This window comes from Vanessa cardui, chromosome 13 (assembly GCF_905220365.1).
Source record: "Vanessa cardui chromosome 13, ilVanCard2.1, whole genome shotgun sequence".
NCBI lineage: Eukaryota > Metazoa > Arthropoda > Insecta > Lepidoptera > Nymphalidae > Vanessa > Vanessa cardui.
In genome coordinates, this window is record NC_061135.1 from 10,063,950 (window position 1) to 10,082,495 (window position 18,546).

Here is an 18,546-nt window from a genome sequence, read left to right on the forward strand (position 1 = left end):
CAGAATGCACGTAGAACTGGTGGTCCTGCGCCTGAAGTCTTTCTGGTCATATCGGATGTGCTGGTCCACCATGAGGGTATAGACGGTGTGCCTATGTTTTTACACACACACATACACACACACCATCTCTATAATCATACTAGTCATGTTTTAAATAGTATTTAAGTATGTTACTCGCACGAGAAATATCTACTACGCACGTACGTAGTCCCCCAGTTTTGCGTAAACTTTGACACACCATTACACAAATTCGTACTACATATAATAATTTTAAAGACATACCGGATACATTATAATAATTGCTGGAAAATTTAATACATTCTATTATTTTATGATATAGTTTGGCGGTCGAGCATATGGGCCACCTAATGGTAAGTGGTCACCATCATCTATAGACAATGACGCTGTAAGAAATATTACAATTCCTTACATCGTCAGTGTGCCACCAACCTTGGAAACTAAAATGTCATGTCCCTTGTGCTTGTACTTACACTGGCTCACTCATCCTTCAAACCGGAACACAACAACAATACTGAGTACTGTTATTTGGCGGTTGAATAACTGATGAGTGGGTGGTACCTACCCAGACGGGTTTGCACAAAGACCTACCAACAAGTCTATATAATGGCATATTATATAAAGACATTTATAAATTTCCCCATTCGTTAACTTATTAACATATTATTAACATAAGGCGCGTCATTGAAATCTATAATTATGTTGACCTCAAATCAAATCCTTTATTCCCTACATTGATATCACGGAACAGTTTTAGAACAATTTTAAAATAGACTGCGTTTACATTGAATACATAAAAAAAGGCAAGTATATTTTGACTATGATGTAAAATATCATTCATTCATACACATACATTAGACATATTACGTTCTTATCTGAATAAACTCCTTTTTTAAACCAATATTACATTTACTTATCATTATTAAAAAGGCGAATTTATAGATGATAAAATATTAATACCTTGTGATATTAATAAATTCATGCGTGGCTTGCGAGTGACAACGGGCTTAATGCCGTGCCGCGGTTTGTATTTCACGATAGTTCCGTACCATTAAAACGTAAATCTTTTGTTAAATTTTGAGATTCGTTTATTTATATTTATTTATTTAAATAAACGTAGCCTCGATCACGAATGTTATACAGCGATGAATATTTTTTTCAGTGCATTTATATATATTTTATTAAATTTGTGTGTGTGGGAGATCCTTACACTAACATGTCCAGCTTTTCAATTTCCCATTTCTAGGCTAATGCCTCCTTTCCCTTTGAGGAGAATGTTTGGAGCTTATTCCGCCACTCTGCGCCAATGTGGGTTGGTTGACAGCACAACAACAAACACATGTGGCAGAATTAAACAAGTAACACGCAGACAGGCGATTTTTTCCTTCACCGCCAAACACGATGTGAATTATAAAAACAAATTAAGTACATTAAAATGCAATGATGCTCGCCTGGGTTAGAACCTGCAATCATCGATTATGATGTACGTGTTCTAACCACTAGGCCATCTCGGCTCTCTCGCTGTCTTATACTAACTTAATGGCTAATTTTAGAGAAGTTAACCCAATTCAATGTGGCATCAATATGCAACCCTAAGGCATTCAGTTATTCGTAGAATTAAACGTACCAGAAATCAGAGAGGTGAGATCAATATTAGAAACCAGCCGAGAACTATCAATTACAGAAGCCTGACAATTTAGATGGATAAACCGATGAAGCCTAAACTAATGTTGAGTACATTCAGCAATGATGCTGTACTTTTCGGTATAAAATCAGTTCTATAATTAAATTCAGTTAAAATATACATTTCAATTTATCGGCAACAAATTATAAAAACAGTATTAGGAAGACGTGACAAAATTAATAAATCTAAGAGGAAATAAAAAGCTACCTTGTGATACGATATTTTAGAAAGAAAACTCATTAATTGTATCTCACTGTTTTTGTTTGCCCAAATGGTTCTAGTCATTTATTCATAATGAATAGAACCATTTAAAAATGATGGTGGGAATTAGAAAGAAAGGAAATTTAGTTTTAACTATATGAGGCACAAATACGGCCTATAGTGTACTGCTCTCTCCTCTAGTCGGGTGCTCACCAGTACCAGCTTCTACCGTTTGACTGTATCCAACACAGAGTGGTGGCAGGATCACCAAAAATAGCCCTACCACCGACTTTTAACACAACGTCTTCATATTTCATGTTTATATATAAATATCAGATTAAAAATATGTCCTCAGATTTAAAGCTTGTTTTCTAAACACATATAATATTATAACACAACTTTGTGGAACCAGCTTTCGCCGGCGGTTTTTCCGAACCGATACGACATGGGAACCTTCAAGAAAAGAGCGTTCTCCTTTTTGAAAGGCCGGCAACGCACCTGCAAGCCCCCTGGTGTTGCAGATGTCCATGGGCGGTGGTAGTCACTTTCCATCAGGTGAGCCTGCTGCTCGTTTGCCACCTATGCCATAAAAAAAAACGGTCACCATTATCAAGGGAGTCCAGCTCATAATTGAGCAAGACGCAAGATATCTTATTGTACACTATGTGTGTGGCCAAATTCAGGTACACCCTATCCCCCCTTACTCTCATAATCCAACGGGACGCCAAAACCGAAACGACTGTATGCCGATGCCGATGTCGTCCTGAGAGATTTTGGTTACTGCGAACAATCTAAAAAAAGACCAGCCAACTACGCAAGACACATTACTATTCACAATTGTTGCACTAATACAGGTACACCCTAGCCTCTTACTCTCATATTCCAACGGGACGGCCAATCCGACACGACCAGAAGGAGTACAGACACAACAACAACGGATTTACGTCCTTTCCAGAGCATGGGAGATTACACTTTAAACTTCCAGTCTCTGAGTTGTTACTGAAAATTTTGGACAGAAAAACGCAATAGCCTGCTTATTGACTTTATTGGTCTTTGAATCCAGGGACCTGAGAAGGAGGCAGTCAAAATAGGGAACCTATTCATGTATTTATATTATATATTTTACGGAAAAAGTATACCATTCTAAACTTTCAGCATAGTTGGGTTAAACCTATATATTTCCCTTCCAGATGTGGAACGTGTGTAAGGTTTTCGTGACATAAATATTTTAAGGCGCACTTAATATTCATTACATGTTTCGAATGTGTAATCCGTATTTGCAGCATAATGTGGACGTAATCCAATAGTCACGCCGTAAAAATTCGTGTTTGGAAACAGATTGTAATAAAAAAACAACTCCTATTAAAATAAAAATCTTATCATAATAATAATTATTTATTATTATTAATTTGAAAATATTTTATACCTTTATTATATTTTAGTCAAAGTCAACTATGTATACGATATGGTATTGTCCAACTTAATTGGTTTAGGTTATTTAAAGTATTTGTTTTTTTCCGATTAGATACTGCTATTGATATATTGGCCATTGCAAGATGGTCCTGTGGTTAGAACGCGTGCATCTTAACCGATGATTGCGGTTTCAAATCCACCCAAGCACCGCTGAGTTTCATTTGTTTAATTTGTGTTTAAAATTCATCTCGAACTCGGCAATGAAGGAAAAAAATACCCTGAGGAAGCCTGTGTATCTAATATCAACGAAATTCTGCCACATGTGAAAATATACCTGCTCATCAAAGGGAGTCAATGCCTAAGAACAATAAATTTATATTTTATCTATATGTTTTATTTAGAATAACTAATATAAAACAAATGATTTATCACTCGTAATAACAATCAGTTTGTGTTTCGATATCTGTATTTAAATAAAATAACAGATAGCCTTACTAAAATAAAATCGACTACTTAACGATTCATTATTACGATTGGTAATAATATAGATAGAAACGCCGCCGTCCACCAATTACTGAACTCTGACTATTCCACTCGAAATCGTAATCGGCTTATCACCGACTCCGGAACAACGTCCATTGCTCCCGAATAAAATGTTTATAAAACAAAATTAATTAGTTGGTACTGAAACCGCTTATTATTTTATTTCGAAAATATGTCATATAATTAATTGTTTTGGAAGTGGTTTTGTAATATTATTATGATGTATGCAAAAATAGTACTTTAAAACGTGAGATCATATTTTATCGATGAGTTAAACATTTATTTACATTTTTTTTCATATTCAGTATTTAATTTAAATAAAAATTGTTAAAAATAGAAAATTCCAACTTTAGTCGTAACCGCATGGAATGCAACTGGATAGCTAGGATGCCATCAGTAAAATATTCCTGTTGTATCGAAATTTAAAACCTCTGGGCGAAAAATGAACAAAGTTGTCATCAATGAAAGAAATTATACAGGAGGATTTCATCTTTTAGCAATGTTTAGGTACTTAACGCAAAGGTCAAGTATTTCAGCTACAAACGGCCTTCGCGTCAACATTTAGACCGTTTATTAAATATGAAAAGGGGCCGTTTAATTCTATCTCATGAAACTCATCCCCGTTCCCAGGAAACCAGTGTCACTCTATCAGGTAAACTAAAACAAATAAAAAAATGGCTATTTTGTTAAACTATTGTTATATATATTTTGTATATAGAAGTGTGTACGTTTTAATAATTAACATCTGCGATCGCATTAAAAATTAACTATTTTAATGTAAGAAAGATCACGTCTGGTGACGCTTAAAGAAATCGTTGCATACAAAGACTGAAATCATAGTATTATTTAATACCTACCCTGTTGGTTTCGCGACGTGCTAAAGTACATGCAAATTTCATCGTGCTCTAAGAATTAGTTTTTCCAATAACAAATTCGTGGAGCTGCTATAATGGAACGTGACAGTGTATATACTCTTGGACCTCAGAAAGCACGTTAGACATTTCTTCGATCGTGTTCGATTTCATTGCATTCACAATATTACAACACACATAATAAATTTAATAATGACATTTCAAAAAATCAAAATCAAAATCAAAGTATACTTTATTCAAGTGGGCTTTTACAAGCACTTTTGAATCGTCATTTAACAATTAAGTGAAGCTACCACCGGTTCGGAAAGTAGATTCTACCGGGAATAACCGGCAAGAAACTCAGTAGTTACTCTTTTTCAACATTTAAAAAAATACAGTCATGTTAGTTAATACAATTATTAAATTAATATATCCTGCCTGGAAGTCAACAGGTATTAATTCCACGCTTTTTTATCATCTACAAAATCTTGTATCGAATAATACGCCTTTTTCACCAATGTATTTTTTATAAACGATTTAAATTTACGAGACGGCAAAGTTAAAAATGTCTGTGGAATTTTATTATAGAAATGGATACCTTGCCCCAAGAAAGATTTATTGACTTTGCGGAGTCGGAAACTTGGCGTTATAAGCTTATCCTTACTTCTAGTGCATATACTATGATTATCACTGATTTTATCAAAGTGATCAATGTTTAACATTAAAATGATGTTATCTTATGAGAATTAAAAATAAATAAACTAAATATAAGTCTCATCCCTGTTATTCAAGGAGTACCAATTATAACTTTATTGATTTAAACATTTGTTATTTATATAAATTCCGTATGAATAAATTATATTCGGCAACAGATTTCAATTATCATCAGATCCAATCCGATAAATCTGGATCTCCTTCCTGGAATCTTAGAGACATTTCAGTTAATTGATCAATGAATTGAAACGTATTCAATCCCCGAACAACGAATAATTTATTTTCCAAAGATAGCAAGGTAGGCAAAACAATCATTTGTTCTTGTATAAACGTATAAACTGATTTGTAGTTCAATAATAACGATTCGATTAGTATTTGAAATCAATACTAATGATGGTTACAACGAAAAGCTTTTAAATATTATTTCGCGTGTGCCGCAGATAAGTCGAATCCATTAATCATTTTGCGAAGCACGAATGCTATTGATACAGGAAATGGTGTATATAATAGGCGTAGGAAAAAATAAGGGCTACGGTTATGTAACTTGCCTAATCAGGTTATCGGTATAGGAAACAATATTTGGAATTCATTGTCAGAGAGAAATGGAAATGAAATTTCAATGTTATACATTTGTTATGTATTTCATTATTGTCTCTCAATTTCGAAATGTTTTAAATATGTAATTTACAATAAAATGGCTAGGTTAGGTTTGGTGAGTTGGATGAAAATATTTTTTAAATTTCCGTTATGTTTTCAAATTTTATTAATTATTTTCGCTTTGTCAGGAATTCCTCCCATTGTGTTTAGTTATTTTAGTTATAAAATATTTTTCGTGAACAAAACATTCAATGTATTCCTAGTTCCAATTAATTTATATTTTGAAATACATTGAAAATAAAAAACTTTTTAGTTTGAAATATTATTTCATTTAAGTTAACGTAAGAAAATAAAATGAATGCCTCGTCCTTGTATTTTGAAATAGTGATCCATTAAAACGGCGTCAATGGCTATTAAAATAACATTTCTCATAGTTAATACTTCGTACTGCCTACACTCATTCATCATTCAAACAGTTACATTTTTACTTTCAAGACGTAAAATATGACTGTGTAATTCTAGCCTTTACACAATTAATGTTGACAGCCACTCAAGGTAACGAGCAACTCCCTAAAGGAACCTTACAAAAGGCTAACGTGGTTAATATATCAGAAATTAACAAAGCGACTCCTACCGATTGTGCTGACGGTACATGACGTGGCAGAGTCGAAGTGACCGGTGGTTTAATACATAGGATTTCGCGTATTCCTAAGATCACTTGAGAATATCGTACTTTTTTATTTAATAATAATATACTTATTATTGAAATGAAAATAAACTTAATAATAATAGTTTAAAAAACACGCTAATTGCATTGTCATTGGACTTAATCCGTATGCAAAGTTTTGAATTAATTAGTCTTTTGGAAATAGCAGACATACCTACATACACACAGCCTAAGCTTATAAAAGTGTGTTAAAAACAAACATTAATATCTCATCGACTGGATAAATAATAAACTTGATTTTATTTTTTATATCCAGAAAAATTGTACGCCATCTACATACTACTACGTACTACGTACATATACGTACTGAATTTGTTTTCTCACTGGCATTATTATCCTATTTACTCTGACAAAGCTCCTTATAATAGAGCAAAGTTTTTTTTCATCATCATCATCATCATCATCATCCTCCTACCTTGATCCCAATTTAATTTGGGGTCGGCGCAGCATGCCCTCTCCTTCCATACCTCTCTGACAGACGTCATCTCACAAATAACATTCTTTCTAACCATTTCACAACATCCATCCATCGCTTCCTTGGTCGTCCTCTACCTCTTTATCCATCCACATTTTATTTTATTTTTTATTTAACAAAAATAAAAAAGTACTAATATTTCTTAAATTAATTCGAGGCTAAATCAACGCACGCTCTTCACATTTTCATTTTTACTAAAGTATATTAATGCGGCCACGCAACTTTATAAGCACTTATAACACTTAAATAAACCGTAATGTTAAGTGAAATTAATCACGATATTACTACGTTATTTTTTTATAAATTATGTAACATTGTCGCAGAATAAATTATGATATCCTCAAACGTTTTTACTAGAGGATTAATTCGGCATTTTGCGACAATAGTTCTTAAGAAGCCATTCTAAGGACACGTGTACACCTTAAATTTTAACTAACATAATAGCCAGAAAACGTGAATCTTTAGCGAAAATTGCGTGCTAGAATCTGGTCAGGTAATAGTGTGATAGTGAGTGTGTATGAATACATAAATTCATAGATACCAAAGTTATTTGGCGCATTAGCGACGTAAGAAATGGTTTATATTTAAAAGAAGCATTTTCATTAAGTATTCCGTGTACCTTCTTCAAATCTAGAATTCAGTTATGGATACGTGAATTTGGTGTATTTGTAATAATATAGTTTAGTAATGCGTAGAAACTTTACAATGCGCTATATTAATACAAATGTTATAAATAAGTACAATAAACATCAAAATTGTATCAGTTTTCAGCTAAATGCTTTTATATTATCTGAATTCAAATTATAGAACGCCATTATTCTACAATGTTATAAACGCGTGAATTCACCAAATAATAATTAATGACTTTATAACGACAAATATAGTTTTAATAATCTAGTATTTGGATTGTATTGAGCAGGAAGCTCCAATTATAATGTAATAATCCATTTTAATACCACATTTTCTACAAGCGATTTTATTCGTGTAGAAACAAGGTTCCTTTTTGGTTGAACTATCATAATTCGGGGGGATCCGATCTGTATGCCGTGACGGTAAACGGCATGAGTTTACTCTGCCGCTTATGTTTAATCCACGTATACTATAAGAAAACTATATATGTTTCGTATTTGCCGTGACTATCATATGTTTAAAGAAGTTTTATTTCTATTGTTACAGGTATTAAAAGGTGCGTGATGTTTCCAGACCCGTAGATGTAGCCTCGGATTTATCGGTTAACGATTTGTAAGTGTTTGTATTTTTTAAGCTAATACTAAAGTTATATACTGTTAAATTACTATATGTTGTGAGAAGGCTGAGGTATGATTACATTAATATATTAAGCGTGTACCCCGGTGATTAGTTAAATAACAGATAATATGAATTTATGCTAAGTACAAGAACGTAATAGCAATAAAGATATTATCACAAATGTTTACTCCTTCTAAATACATTTGCACGCCTAATTAAGGGGGTGATAGAGCTCCATTATTCACTAGTCGGTGTTAATGTAAGGAATGATTAATATTTCTTACAGTGCTATTACCATTGGGGACATATGGTATATCATAAAAAGTTAACAAGTTAACAATGAGTACAAATATTAGACCAGATTATTAATACGTTATGTTTTTTTTTATCTTTTTATAAATTAATCGGTCATCTGAATGTCACTCACCAACTATATATATACGTACTATAGTACAATACAGTAACAGCTTGTAATTTCCCACTGCTGGGCTAAGGCCTCCGCTCCCTTTGAGGAAAATGTTTGGAGTATAATTCCACCACGCTGCTTGGGTAGATGATGACACACATGTGGCCGAATTTCGTTGAAATTAGACACACACAGGTTTCCTCAAAGGATTTTCCTTCACTGTCGAACACGAGATGAATTATAAACACAAATTAAAAACATGAAAATTCCGTGGTGCTTGACTAGGTTTGAACCCGCAATCATTGGTTAAGTTGTACGAGTTTTAGCACTGGGCTTTCTCGGCTTGAATACTATACAAAATACTTAATATATTAGCTATTCGTCTCACCGTCAATGCGTCGCCAATCATTGGAACTAATACGTAATATCCCTTGTGCAGTTGTGCCTGTAATTACTCTAGATTACTTGCACTTCAAATCAATATGTTATGATACCTTCATTAATCACTTAACACAAGTATCATTAACTTTACCGTATAACATCTAGTTATTTATTAAATCTGAATTCAATTGGATTGTTTGAAAACTTATCAGTATTTATTTGAAACAAATGTCTAATATAATTTCCTTACACATCTATGTCTGACGTTAACCGACCCAATGATAAGTTCCGTACAACCGCAATATTCCAATCCTAATGCCGAACAGCGAAGGTTTTCAACCTAAGTAATCTAATTACTCTATTATTCCGTGATTACGATTAATACGACTGTGGATAATGAATAATAAAGGCATGTTTCTAATACTGAATAATAAAGCTTTTTTATTTGGTCAGTTTATATTAGGTTTCTCAAGTAAAACTAATCAAATCGACAAAGTCTCAGTAAAGTCGAATATCGAGTTAAGCAGTAAAGTATTGAATATCGAGATCGTGTTTCAGCTGTATTGCAGGTAAATAAAATCAATTTTTTTTTGCTGTATAATTTTGCAACTCTGGTAATAGTGTATGTATTCGTTGTGTATCATTGTTTCAGTATATGTGATATACAATTCTCATTACGTTTTAAAATTATTACTCATTTAAAAATGTATGTGCTTTTCAAAAATTGCGTGAAAATCCTTCAAAATCATAGCTTAAATCCGTCGCTTTTCATTTGCAATTAACGGCTCTAACCGCAATTCAACCCGTTTCGAAACAATGGAACATATTCGCAATTCAAAAGTGTCCCAACATGGCGACCGTTTATTACAACTGGTAGCTGGTTCGCTATCGTAACTCCCAGATCATTTGCCAATATAGCTCGCAAACTATCCTAATTGTCGGTCTCCATTTCAGATATCGCTAAAATCTATGTTGCGGTTGGATTATGGACACGCTCGGCGCGATTCGCGCGTTTTTATCTATTACTGATATGTATTTAATGTTATATAACGCTTTTGCGGTGCTTTAAAACAAATTTCGGATCGAATTATTTTTATGCCAAATAATTCGATTTATGATTTTTTATCAAAAAACAGGCAAAAGTAGAGTTTAATACAATGTAACAAAGTCGCTTATATTTGCAGTTTAATCTATATTCTCCGTACTGTAATTGAGAATGTATTAAAGAAAAATCAAATAACTGGCCAGATTCGAAATTTAAATCTGAATATGCTGGCTGCAAGATCGTTGAGGCAACCAGGGACAATGTAAGCGTATTCCCGTTAACCGCTTTGCCTATTACTAAGCTCTCGTGTCTCGTGTTGGTATGGGCCTCACCTACATCAGTACCGATTGTAACGCGCTGCCAACTACCGCTGTGATAGCTGATTACGCTATAGTTATTTACAGAGAATGTGTCTATTCCGATAAGCTTCGTTATGGTTATTAGAAGTACAGTCAGCGTCATATATGTATACGCTAACTAACTTTTGTATTAGTATTGATATATTTTACCATAAATATAATACTGTAAGTAATGCTAAGCATTCTTAAATTATTTATCGATGTAAATTTGTAATTGTCTTAGTTTACTAATATTCCAAGCCGACATACGGAGATATAAGGCTTTGTAATTTTGGGACTAAATAGTTGAAAACAGTTATAAAAAAATAGGGATTTTTTAATTTAGAAATAATAGATGTTATAATTATTTACAATATTGCATTGATTCATTTGACTATCCGTATGTGGCAGCTACAATGGAGTTGGTTATTGTTTCTTTAGACAATAACGCTGTAAGAAACATTAACAATTTCTTACATTACTGATGGTATCAACCATTGGAACGTACCTATTATAATTGCTATTACCTAAATATTGTAGAACAAAGAATTATAATCGCTATTACCTTCATATTGTAGAGTAAAAATATCTGCATTAGATTTAATATAATGATCAAAATAATTAAATCGTGGATCTGTTTGAATGAAATCTATTGTAATAACAAATGTGTTCGTAAATCAGTCTGCTTTATATGAGTTGAAATTATTGTTGAATAATTATTTGCCCGCCAAAGTGGCGACATCACCCTCCAAAACCACGTTCGTTGTTTAGATTTATGTTCATATAAATGAAATTAACACAAATATATAAAATTACTAGCCGATACACAAATAATGGATAGTTTTTAACTTTTAAATACAAAGTTGCATATATTAAATGTGATAGTGTGTGTAAGTAAGTAAACATATAGGTACTCGTATAATTGTACGCTCACTCACACTTCAAACTAAAACATAGCTACACTAAGAAACCAAGTACAGATGTTGATTGGTATTAAAATGAGATTTTATGTTTAACAAGATTTATTATAATGATGATGATAAATTGATAATTTATTAATATTGTAAATATTTCCAAGGCAAAAACAACAGTTTGTTAATATTCTACTGTTGGAAAGACTTTCCTTTCTTTAAAAGGGGAGACCCTTTGAGGAGAAGGTCTGGAGGTTACTTGATCAATGCACGTGCTCACGTCAGGTCACGTGCAGGTTTCCTTCACAGCTAAAATAAGACACACTCTAATTCAGAAAGCGCTACTAATTGCTAATACTTTATGTACAATATTACATTCCCATTGTTTTGTAAAAGTGCATTTTATCCCTAACGCAATTCTTACGAGAAACCTATTCCGCTACGTCTGCTTAAAGCGAAGCTAGCTAATTTGTGTTAGCAAATATAATTGTACTAACATACGGGCTTAATTACGTTTCGCTATACTGAAAAACACTAATGAGATTTTTGTTCGTAATACCCTAATTACTTATGTTGATAAAACTCCTTATTTTCTACAAATTCTTTTCAACTTCACGCAGGGAAAGCGTGCTTATAATTTTTATTCAACGAGAAAATACCAGGAATTATTTTTAAATTAATGTTTTAATTTTTTCTAACAATATGTAATAGTATTTTTTATTCTCATCATTAGGATACGATTTAATAATAAAATTATATTATTTTTTTTCGAACTTTAAAAATAAAAAATATAGTGTTATGTGAAGTAAAGAAGGATCAATTGTTGGTGAACCTCTATGTAATTCTGGGTAGGCACCGCCCACTCATCAGATATTCAACCACAAAACAACAATGCAACTATAGGCACAATGGACATAACATCTTAGTTACCAAGGTTGGAGGCATAAGGAATGGTTAATAATTCTCACAGTGGCATCATGTAGGAGCTGTGGTGTCCACTTATCTTTGTCATAAAAAAGGACAAGTGAATGATAAATGAATGCTTACCCGGAACTCATTCTCATTCATTTTTAAGAATAGTATCATATATTTTACCTACTGTTACTTGTTTAAGTATGGTATGATATTGATGAAAATGATAAATTTGTTTTTTGAAAATATTTTAAAATTCAAAGAGCAATGAGCTCTAGTTAATATTTAGTCATTGAAAAAGTGACCGGCTTTTAAGACTGTAAATCCTGAGCTCATGAGTTCATTCCACGTCAGTTTGATTAAATTTTCTTTGGTGTCTTTGGAGATGGAAAATTGATAATGTTTGCATACCCAGTCCATGGATTTATTTTCGGCGTGTCTTTGCTCTTTCATCGGATTATGAGAATTACTTTGAGCTGAGAAAGGTCGACGTGCCCAAAACTGGTCAAAAATTCTTCAATATTTTAATATAATAACAGTATATAGTCGAATGTAAATATGTAAATAATTAATGAATCCTTAAAAAAGCTCATATAAGTTATTGTTCTGTGATGACTAAGCTCTTAATAACAATGGATATAATTTAAATAACAGATTCGGAATTTCCACACAAAAATAATACATTGTATATACAGTCCATTACGTTGTAATGTCGTATTTGTTTTATGTATGTGTTGTAACCAAACACGTCAAGGGTCTTATACGACGAAGGCGACACACGGTGACGACGAGTCATTTAACTTGTAGTAATGCGAAGACGTGACACACGTTTATATGCCCAGACCGCAGAATATAGAATACTCGAAAGAGATATATTACTTACGGTATTGTGGAATTCACTATTACTCTTTTTGGTCACTATATAAAACCACTCACAAAATCTTTTCTGATTTACGGGATGGTACTGATTTCAAAAATCCTTTTCATTCTGAGCTGAGATGGCACAGTGGCTAAGACGCGTGCGTCTTAACCGATGATTGCGGGTTCAAACTCACGCAAGCACCACCGATTTTTCATGTGCTTAATTTGCGTTTATAATTCGTCTCATGCTCGGCGGTGAAGGAAAAAATCGTGAGGAAACCTGCATGTGACTAATTTATTAGAAATTCTGCCACGTGTGTATTCCACCAACCCTATCGGAACAGCATGGTGGGATATGTCCAAACCTTCTCCTCAAAGGGACCAGAGGTCTTAGCCCAACAGTGGGAAATTTACAGGCTGTTGTTGTTGTTATCATTCTAAAGTATATACATATAATATTAAATATCATGAAATATTATATGTCCAACTGTGGGGAAAAGACCTCCTCCTTTTAAGAAGAAGGCTGGAAACAATAAATATTATAATACTTCATATCCTTAAAAAAATTGCTTGGATTTTTAAACAAACTTATTTACTAAAAATTTAGTCATTTTTTTTAATGTTGGTAAATTTAAGAGCAGAATGGGAAGTGACTTATTAGTGTTACAGAAGTAAAATAAATAAAATTATTAGGTTAGTGTCAGTGATGTGTACCTATAGATTTTTCCTATTAAATTATGTATATTTTAATCACTTTCAGTATTCTCTCTGTTCTGAGGTACGAATATGTACGAAAACATAATGTCCAGGCTCGAGGTAAAGGTATTTGTAAACTTAATTTGATAGTGCACGGGAATTTATATTGGAGTTTTTGGCTATATATTAAATTTTACAAAGGCTTTTAGTCGGATACCGAATTATATTGATTTAGGGGAGATTTTTTAGGCATTTTTCGAAATAGAAACAATTTTTATCAAATTAATTTGTTTTTCACCGAACTTCGGTTTAACAAATTACTCTGAATAATTTAATATTACTTGTAGCCTTGTTTAGGACATTGTCAGGTTAAAAGGTTTTTGATCGTTAAGGTTATTGCTGTGTTATTTATTTATTTACATTTGTACAAATGGGACACTTAAATATAGCAGGTATGTGTCACAAGGTATCGCTTAATTAAATATTGTTAAATTTTTAATGTATCGAAAAGTTTAAAATTTTAATAATAATGATTATAAATCGACAATTTTTTTTTATTTTAAACACCCGTAACCTTTATGTTTTCTTAAATCACTTTAAATATAACTACTACATAGTTCAAAATATGAAAAATTACTAATATATGCTCTAATATTAAATAAATAAACAAAGTTTATTAAATAATAATGTTTATCACCGAACCTCACCTACGTAACAATAATACATTTCGAGTTATTAATGATAAATAATCGAATCCTTTATCAGCTTTGCATAGTTTTTAAATGATATATCGTTTCATTTGAAAAACGTTTTCTTAATACCGATGATAACAAAAAAAAACGATGCACGAAACTGGGTCACAAATGATAAAAAGTTCAGTAAAAATGTTCCGTTATTATTTTCATCTGCATCCCATGTAGCAAAATGTATGTGAAACAAAGAACACTCTCCGTATGTCTTATATAACTTTTAATTATATCGGAACTACATACATTATCTCCAAATGATAACTGTTATTTTATATACTTAGCTGAGATGGCCCAGTGATTAGAACGCGTGCATCTTAATCGATGATTTCAGGTTCAAACCCAGGCAAGCACCACTATATATATATGTACTGAAGTTGTGTTTATAATTCATGTCGTGCTCGGCGGTGAAGGAAAACCTCGTGAGGAAACCTGCATGTGTCTAATTTCATCGAAACTCTGCCACATGTGCATTAAACCAACTCGTATTGGAACACCGTGTGGAATATGTTCCAAACCCTCTCCTTAATGGAAGAGGAGGCCTTAGCCCAGCAGCGGGTAATTAACACATGTTACTTTACTTAATTTATTACTTACTTATATATACTTATTTATTTCATGTTGTTAGCTATGCTATGTATACCTATGAGGAAAGTAATTATTATAAAAATTGATACTATATTAATGTATATAGTTTATATTACTAGCCACCCGCCCCGGTTTCGCACGGGTTGAATACTGATACTAAATAAACTACAGAATTTGTTTACTTACGACATCACATTAGAAAATTCTAAAATTATCAATGTTTCTTTACTATATTGTCCTGTATTATATACAAAAACCTTCCTCTCGAATCACTCAAAATTTGTTGCGTAATAAAATCGAAGCAAACACAGGGACAGACAGCAGTAAGTATTATTGTTTTTAATCGGCTTCAAAAAGAAGGAGGTTATCAATTTGTCTGTATCTTTTTATATTATCAAGCCAGTATAGGCTGCTTAAAAAAACACAATGAAAACTATTTGTAGTGAAAAATGTGCAACTATAATGTATTGTAATATATTCATTATTACCTATCTATTTTTTATTTATCTATACATTTATTTAAAATAGGAATGTTTAATTTTCCACCGTGTATTTAAAAGCATTAAATTTATCAAAGAATATACTACTGGCATTGTATATTATTTTAACTTGAGTATTAAATTGGGTAAATATTTATGGGAACGCTTAAAATATTAAGGAAATATTGTTATGAATGAACTTGATTATCATCATAAACTTTTCCCATTCTTATTTATTTAGGGTCGGCACAGTTTTATATTGTAGCAATGAATAAAAAAATATTTGACAGGTTTTGTGACGGATGGCCGGACGGCATTTCTTGAGGAAAAATTTTGCGTGTTAATTGTTTTCAGTTCATCACCGCATAAATCGCTAAGTGGTAAAAGTGATGGCACCCAAAATATACTGACATTATTTGACACTTACAACACGAGTTAAGGCAGATGGTGCATTTAAAGAAACAATTGTTTTTGGAACAATTTTTTTACACAACATATAGTAGAACGAATTGGTCAAAAAAAGAAGTCAGAAGTCAGAAGAAGTAAAGAAAAAGTTTTATGCTATTATGTCGCTTGGAGTGGTCCGAGCGACTTTTTGTTTAATTCAAATCAAATTAAAATAAAGTATTTACTCAAGTAGGCTTTCACAAGCACTTTTGAATCGTCATTTAACGACTACATTAAGTGAATCTACCAGCGGTTCGGAAAGTAGATTCTACCGAGAAGGACAGGAACAAAAATCAATAGTTACGCGTTCTTATCAGGACATTGTGTCCCATGACACCCTTCTTGTTATTGTTTTAATTCACGTAGGATTTTTAACAACAAAATTGCTAAAAAACCCTCGTGAGTTGTTCTCAAATATAGTAAATTTATTTCATTATGTCTGTTAATACATAAAATATGAAAAAGCAACTTCATTCCAAACGGATGCCATAGGACACACGTCTCTTATTTTCATTGAATAGAATAATTAAAATAAAAACTAGGCTACCCTAGAAATTAATTCAACTATTATTATAAACGAAACGTCTCACCAGAAGCAGCTGTGGCAAATGCTTACTTGAATGCAGTAAAAATGTAAGCCTGAAATGAAAAACGTAAGCACATGTAAAGACGTTTATAGCTTAGCATATAGCTCCTCTTTAATCTATTCAATTCAACTATACTGTACACAGGCAGATAACAACCTTATAGCGCTATTTTGGCGTATAATTCGACGTAACCATTTTTGAATAATTGAAAAAAGTTTATTAATATAATTAATTGAAGTATTCCTTAATAAGCACTGTTTAATTATTTTCTTTGTTTTTTTTTCTTAAATTTAATTTTATATAATCCAACGTCCGGTGAAACTATTTTTGTTTTAAAAAATGTTAAGATTTCGAATTTATTTTTCACTTGCAGCGTTTGTTTCCGTTGATATTTATTTTTAGCTACAAACTAACAATGTTGTTTATTTCAATATTTCGTTCCGAATTACGCTCTTGATAGTTGCACGATAATAACGTTTGATTAATTCGGTTTAACACTTCACTTGTGTTATATATTTCTAAAAAAATATCGTTTCTCTGCTTTTCTCTATCACAATATATACAACTATATATATATGACGTCATGAGGTTATTATTTATGGCAACTTTTTAGATACAGTCAAATGCCCGGAGTATAAAGGCTTTGTTTGAAACATTATTTAGTGGCATTTAGACTTTCCGTGGTCAACTAGTGTGTACACCGGTTTTTATGGGTACGCCACTTCGAGGTCCCGGGTTCGATTCCCGGTCGATGTAGAAAAAGTTCATTAGTTTTTTTATGTTGTCTTGGGTCTGGGTATTTGTGATACCGTCGTCGCTTCTGATATTCCAGAACACAAATGCTTTAGCTACTTACATTGGGATCAGAGTAATGCATTTGATATTGTCCAATATTTATTCATTATTATTTCGAAGTTGTAATTTTCAGGACTCCAGTGCTTCAAAAACCACATAAAGCGGATAGTTCTGCGCACGAACTCTTTCCGGTCATGTCAAATTAGCGTTACGTCGGAGTATGAGAGAGTTTTTGTGTATGCACTCGGCTTTACACGAGAACTAGGAGACAGATACATTTGAAATTAATATACAATTATTTCATGCGTTCCGAAATTTATATTCTATATTTCCAGATAGAAATTACGATACGTTAAAAACATCATATTAGTAAAAACAACTTGCGTGCTTTGGTAGGGTTTTGTGCGAGCCAGTTTGGGTATGTATTGCCTATTCATTATTCTACTTCAAGACACGGTATTGTTGTGTTCCGGTTTAAAGAATTATTAAACTAATATAATAGGCTCCAGACACACGGTTGATACGAATTCACAAATTGTCTTATGCTTAAAAGTAATTAAATAACAAAATTTTCACTTAAAAATGCTGTATGATTTTAAAAAAATTACATAATATGTACACATAAATAGAGATGAAAATAATGCTTATTCATTAAGCGATTTCTGTCACTTCATTCTATTGTAAGCCGCGTAAAAGAACTTCTTTTTGTCATAAAACAACAAAAAATGTTGACATCTGAAGATGTTCTGAAACATGTATAACAATCAATTACCGACTTTATGTTCAGTCAAGTTTTGAAGTTACCTTATCATTGAAATCGATCGAGTGGACATCCCTATTTACAAATATTTAAAAGAACATGAAATATCATTTACTTTAAGTT

The 18,546-nt window shown here is 32.3% G+C and overlaps 1 protein-coding gene across 2 annotated transcripts in view; it reads left to right on the plus strand.

Moving 5' to 3' along the window:
- Positions 1-18,546, plus strand: part of LOC124534737 (T-lymphocyte activation antigen CD86-like) — a 220,800-nt gene that overhangs the window by 51,032 nt on the left and 151,222 nt on the right. For both annotated transcript variants that reach the window (XM_047110730.1, XM_047110731.1), the window contains exon 2: positions 8,400-8,409. The gene's annotated coding sequence lies outside the window, so the exon portion shown is untranslated. The remainder of the gene's footprint in view (positions 1-8,399; positions 8,410-18,546) is intronic.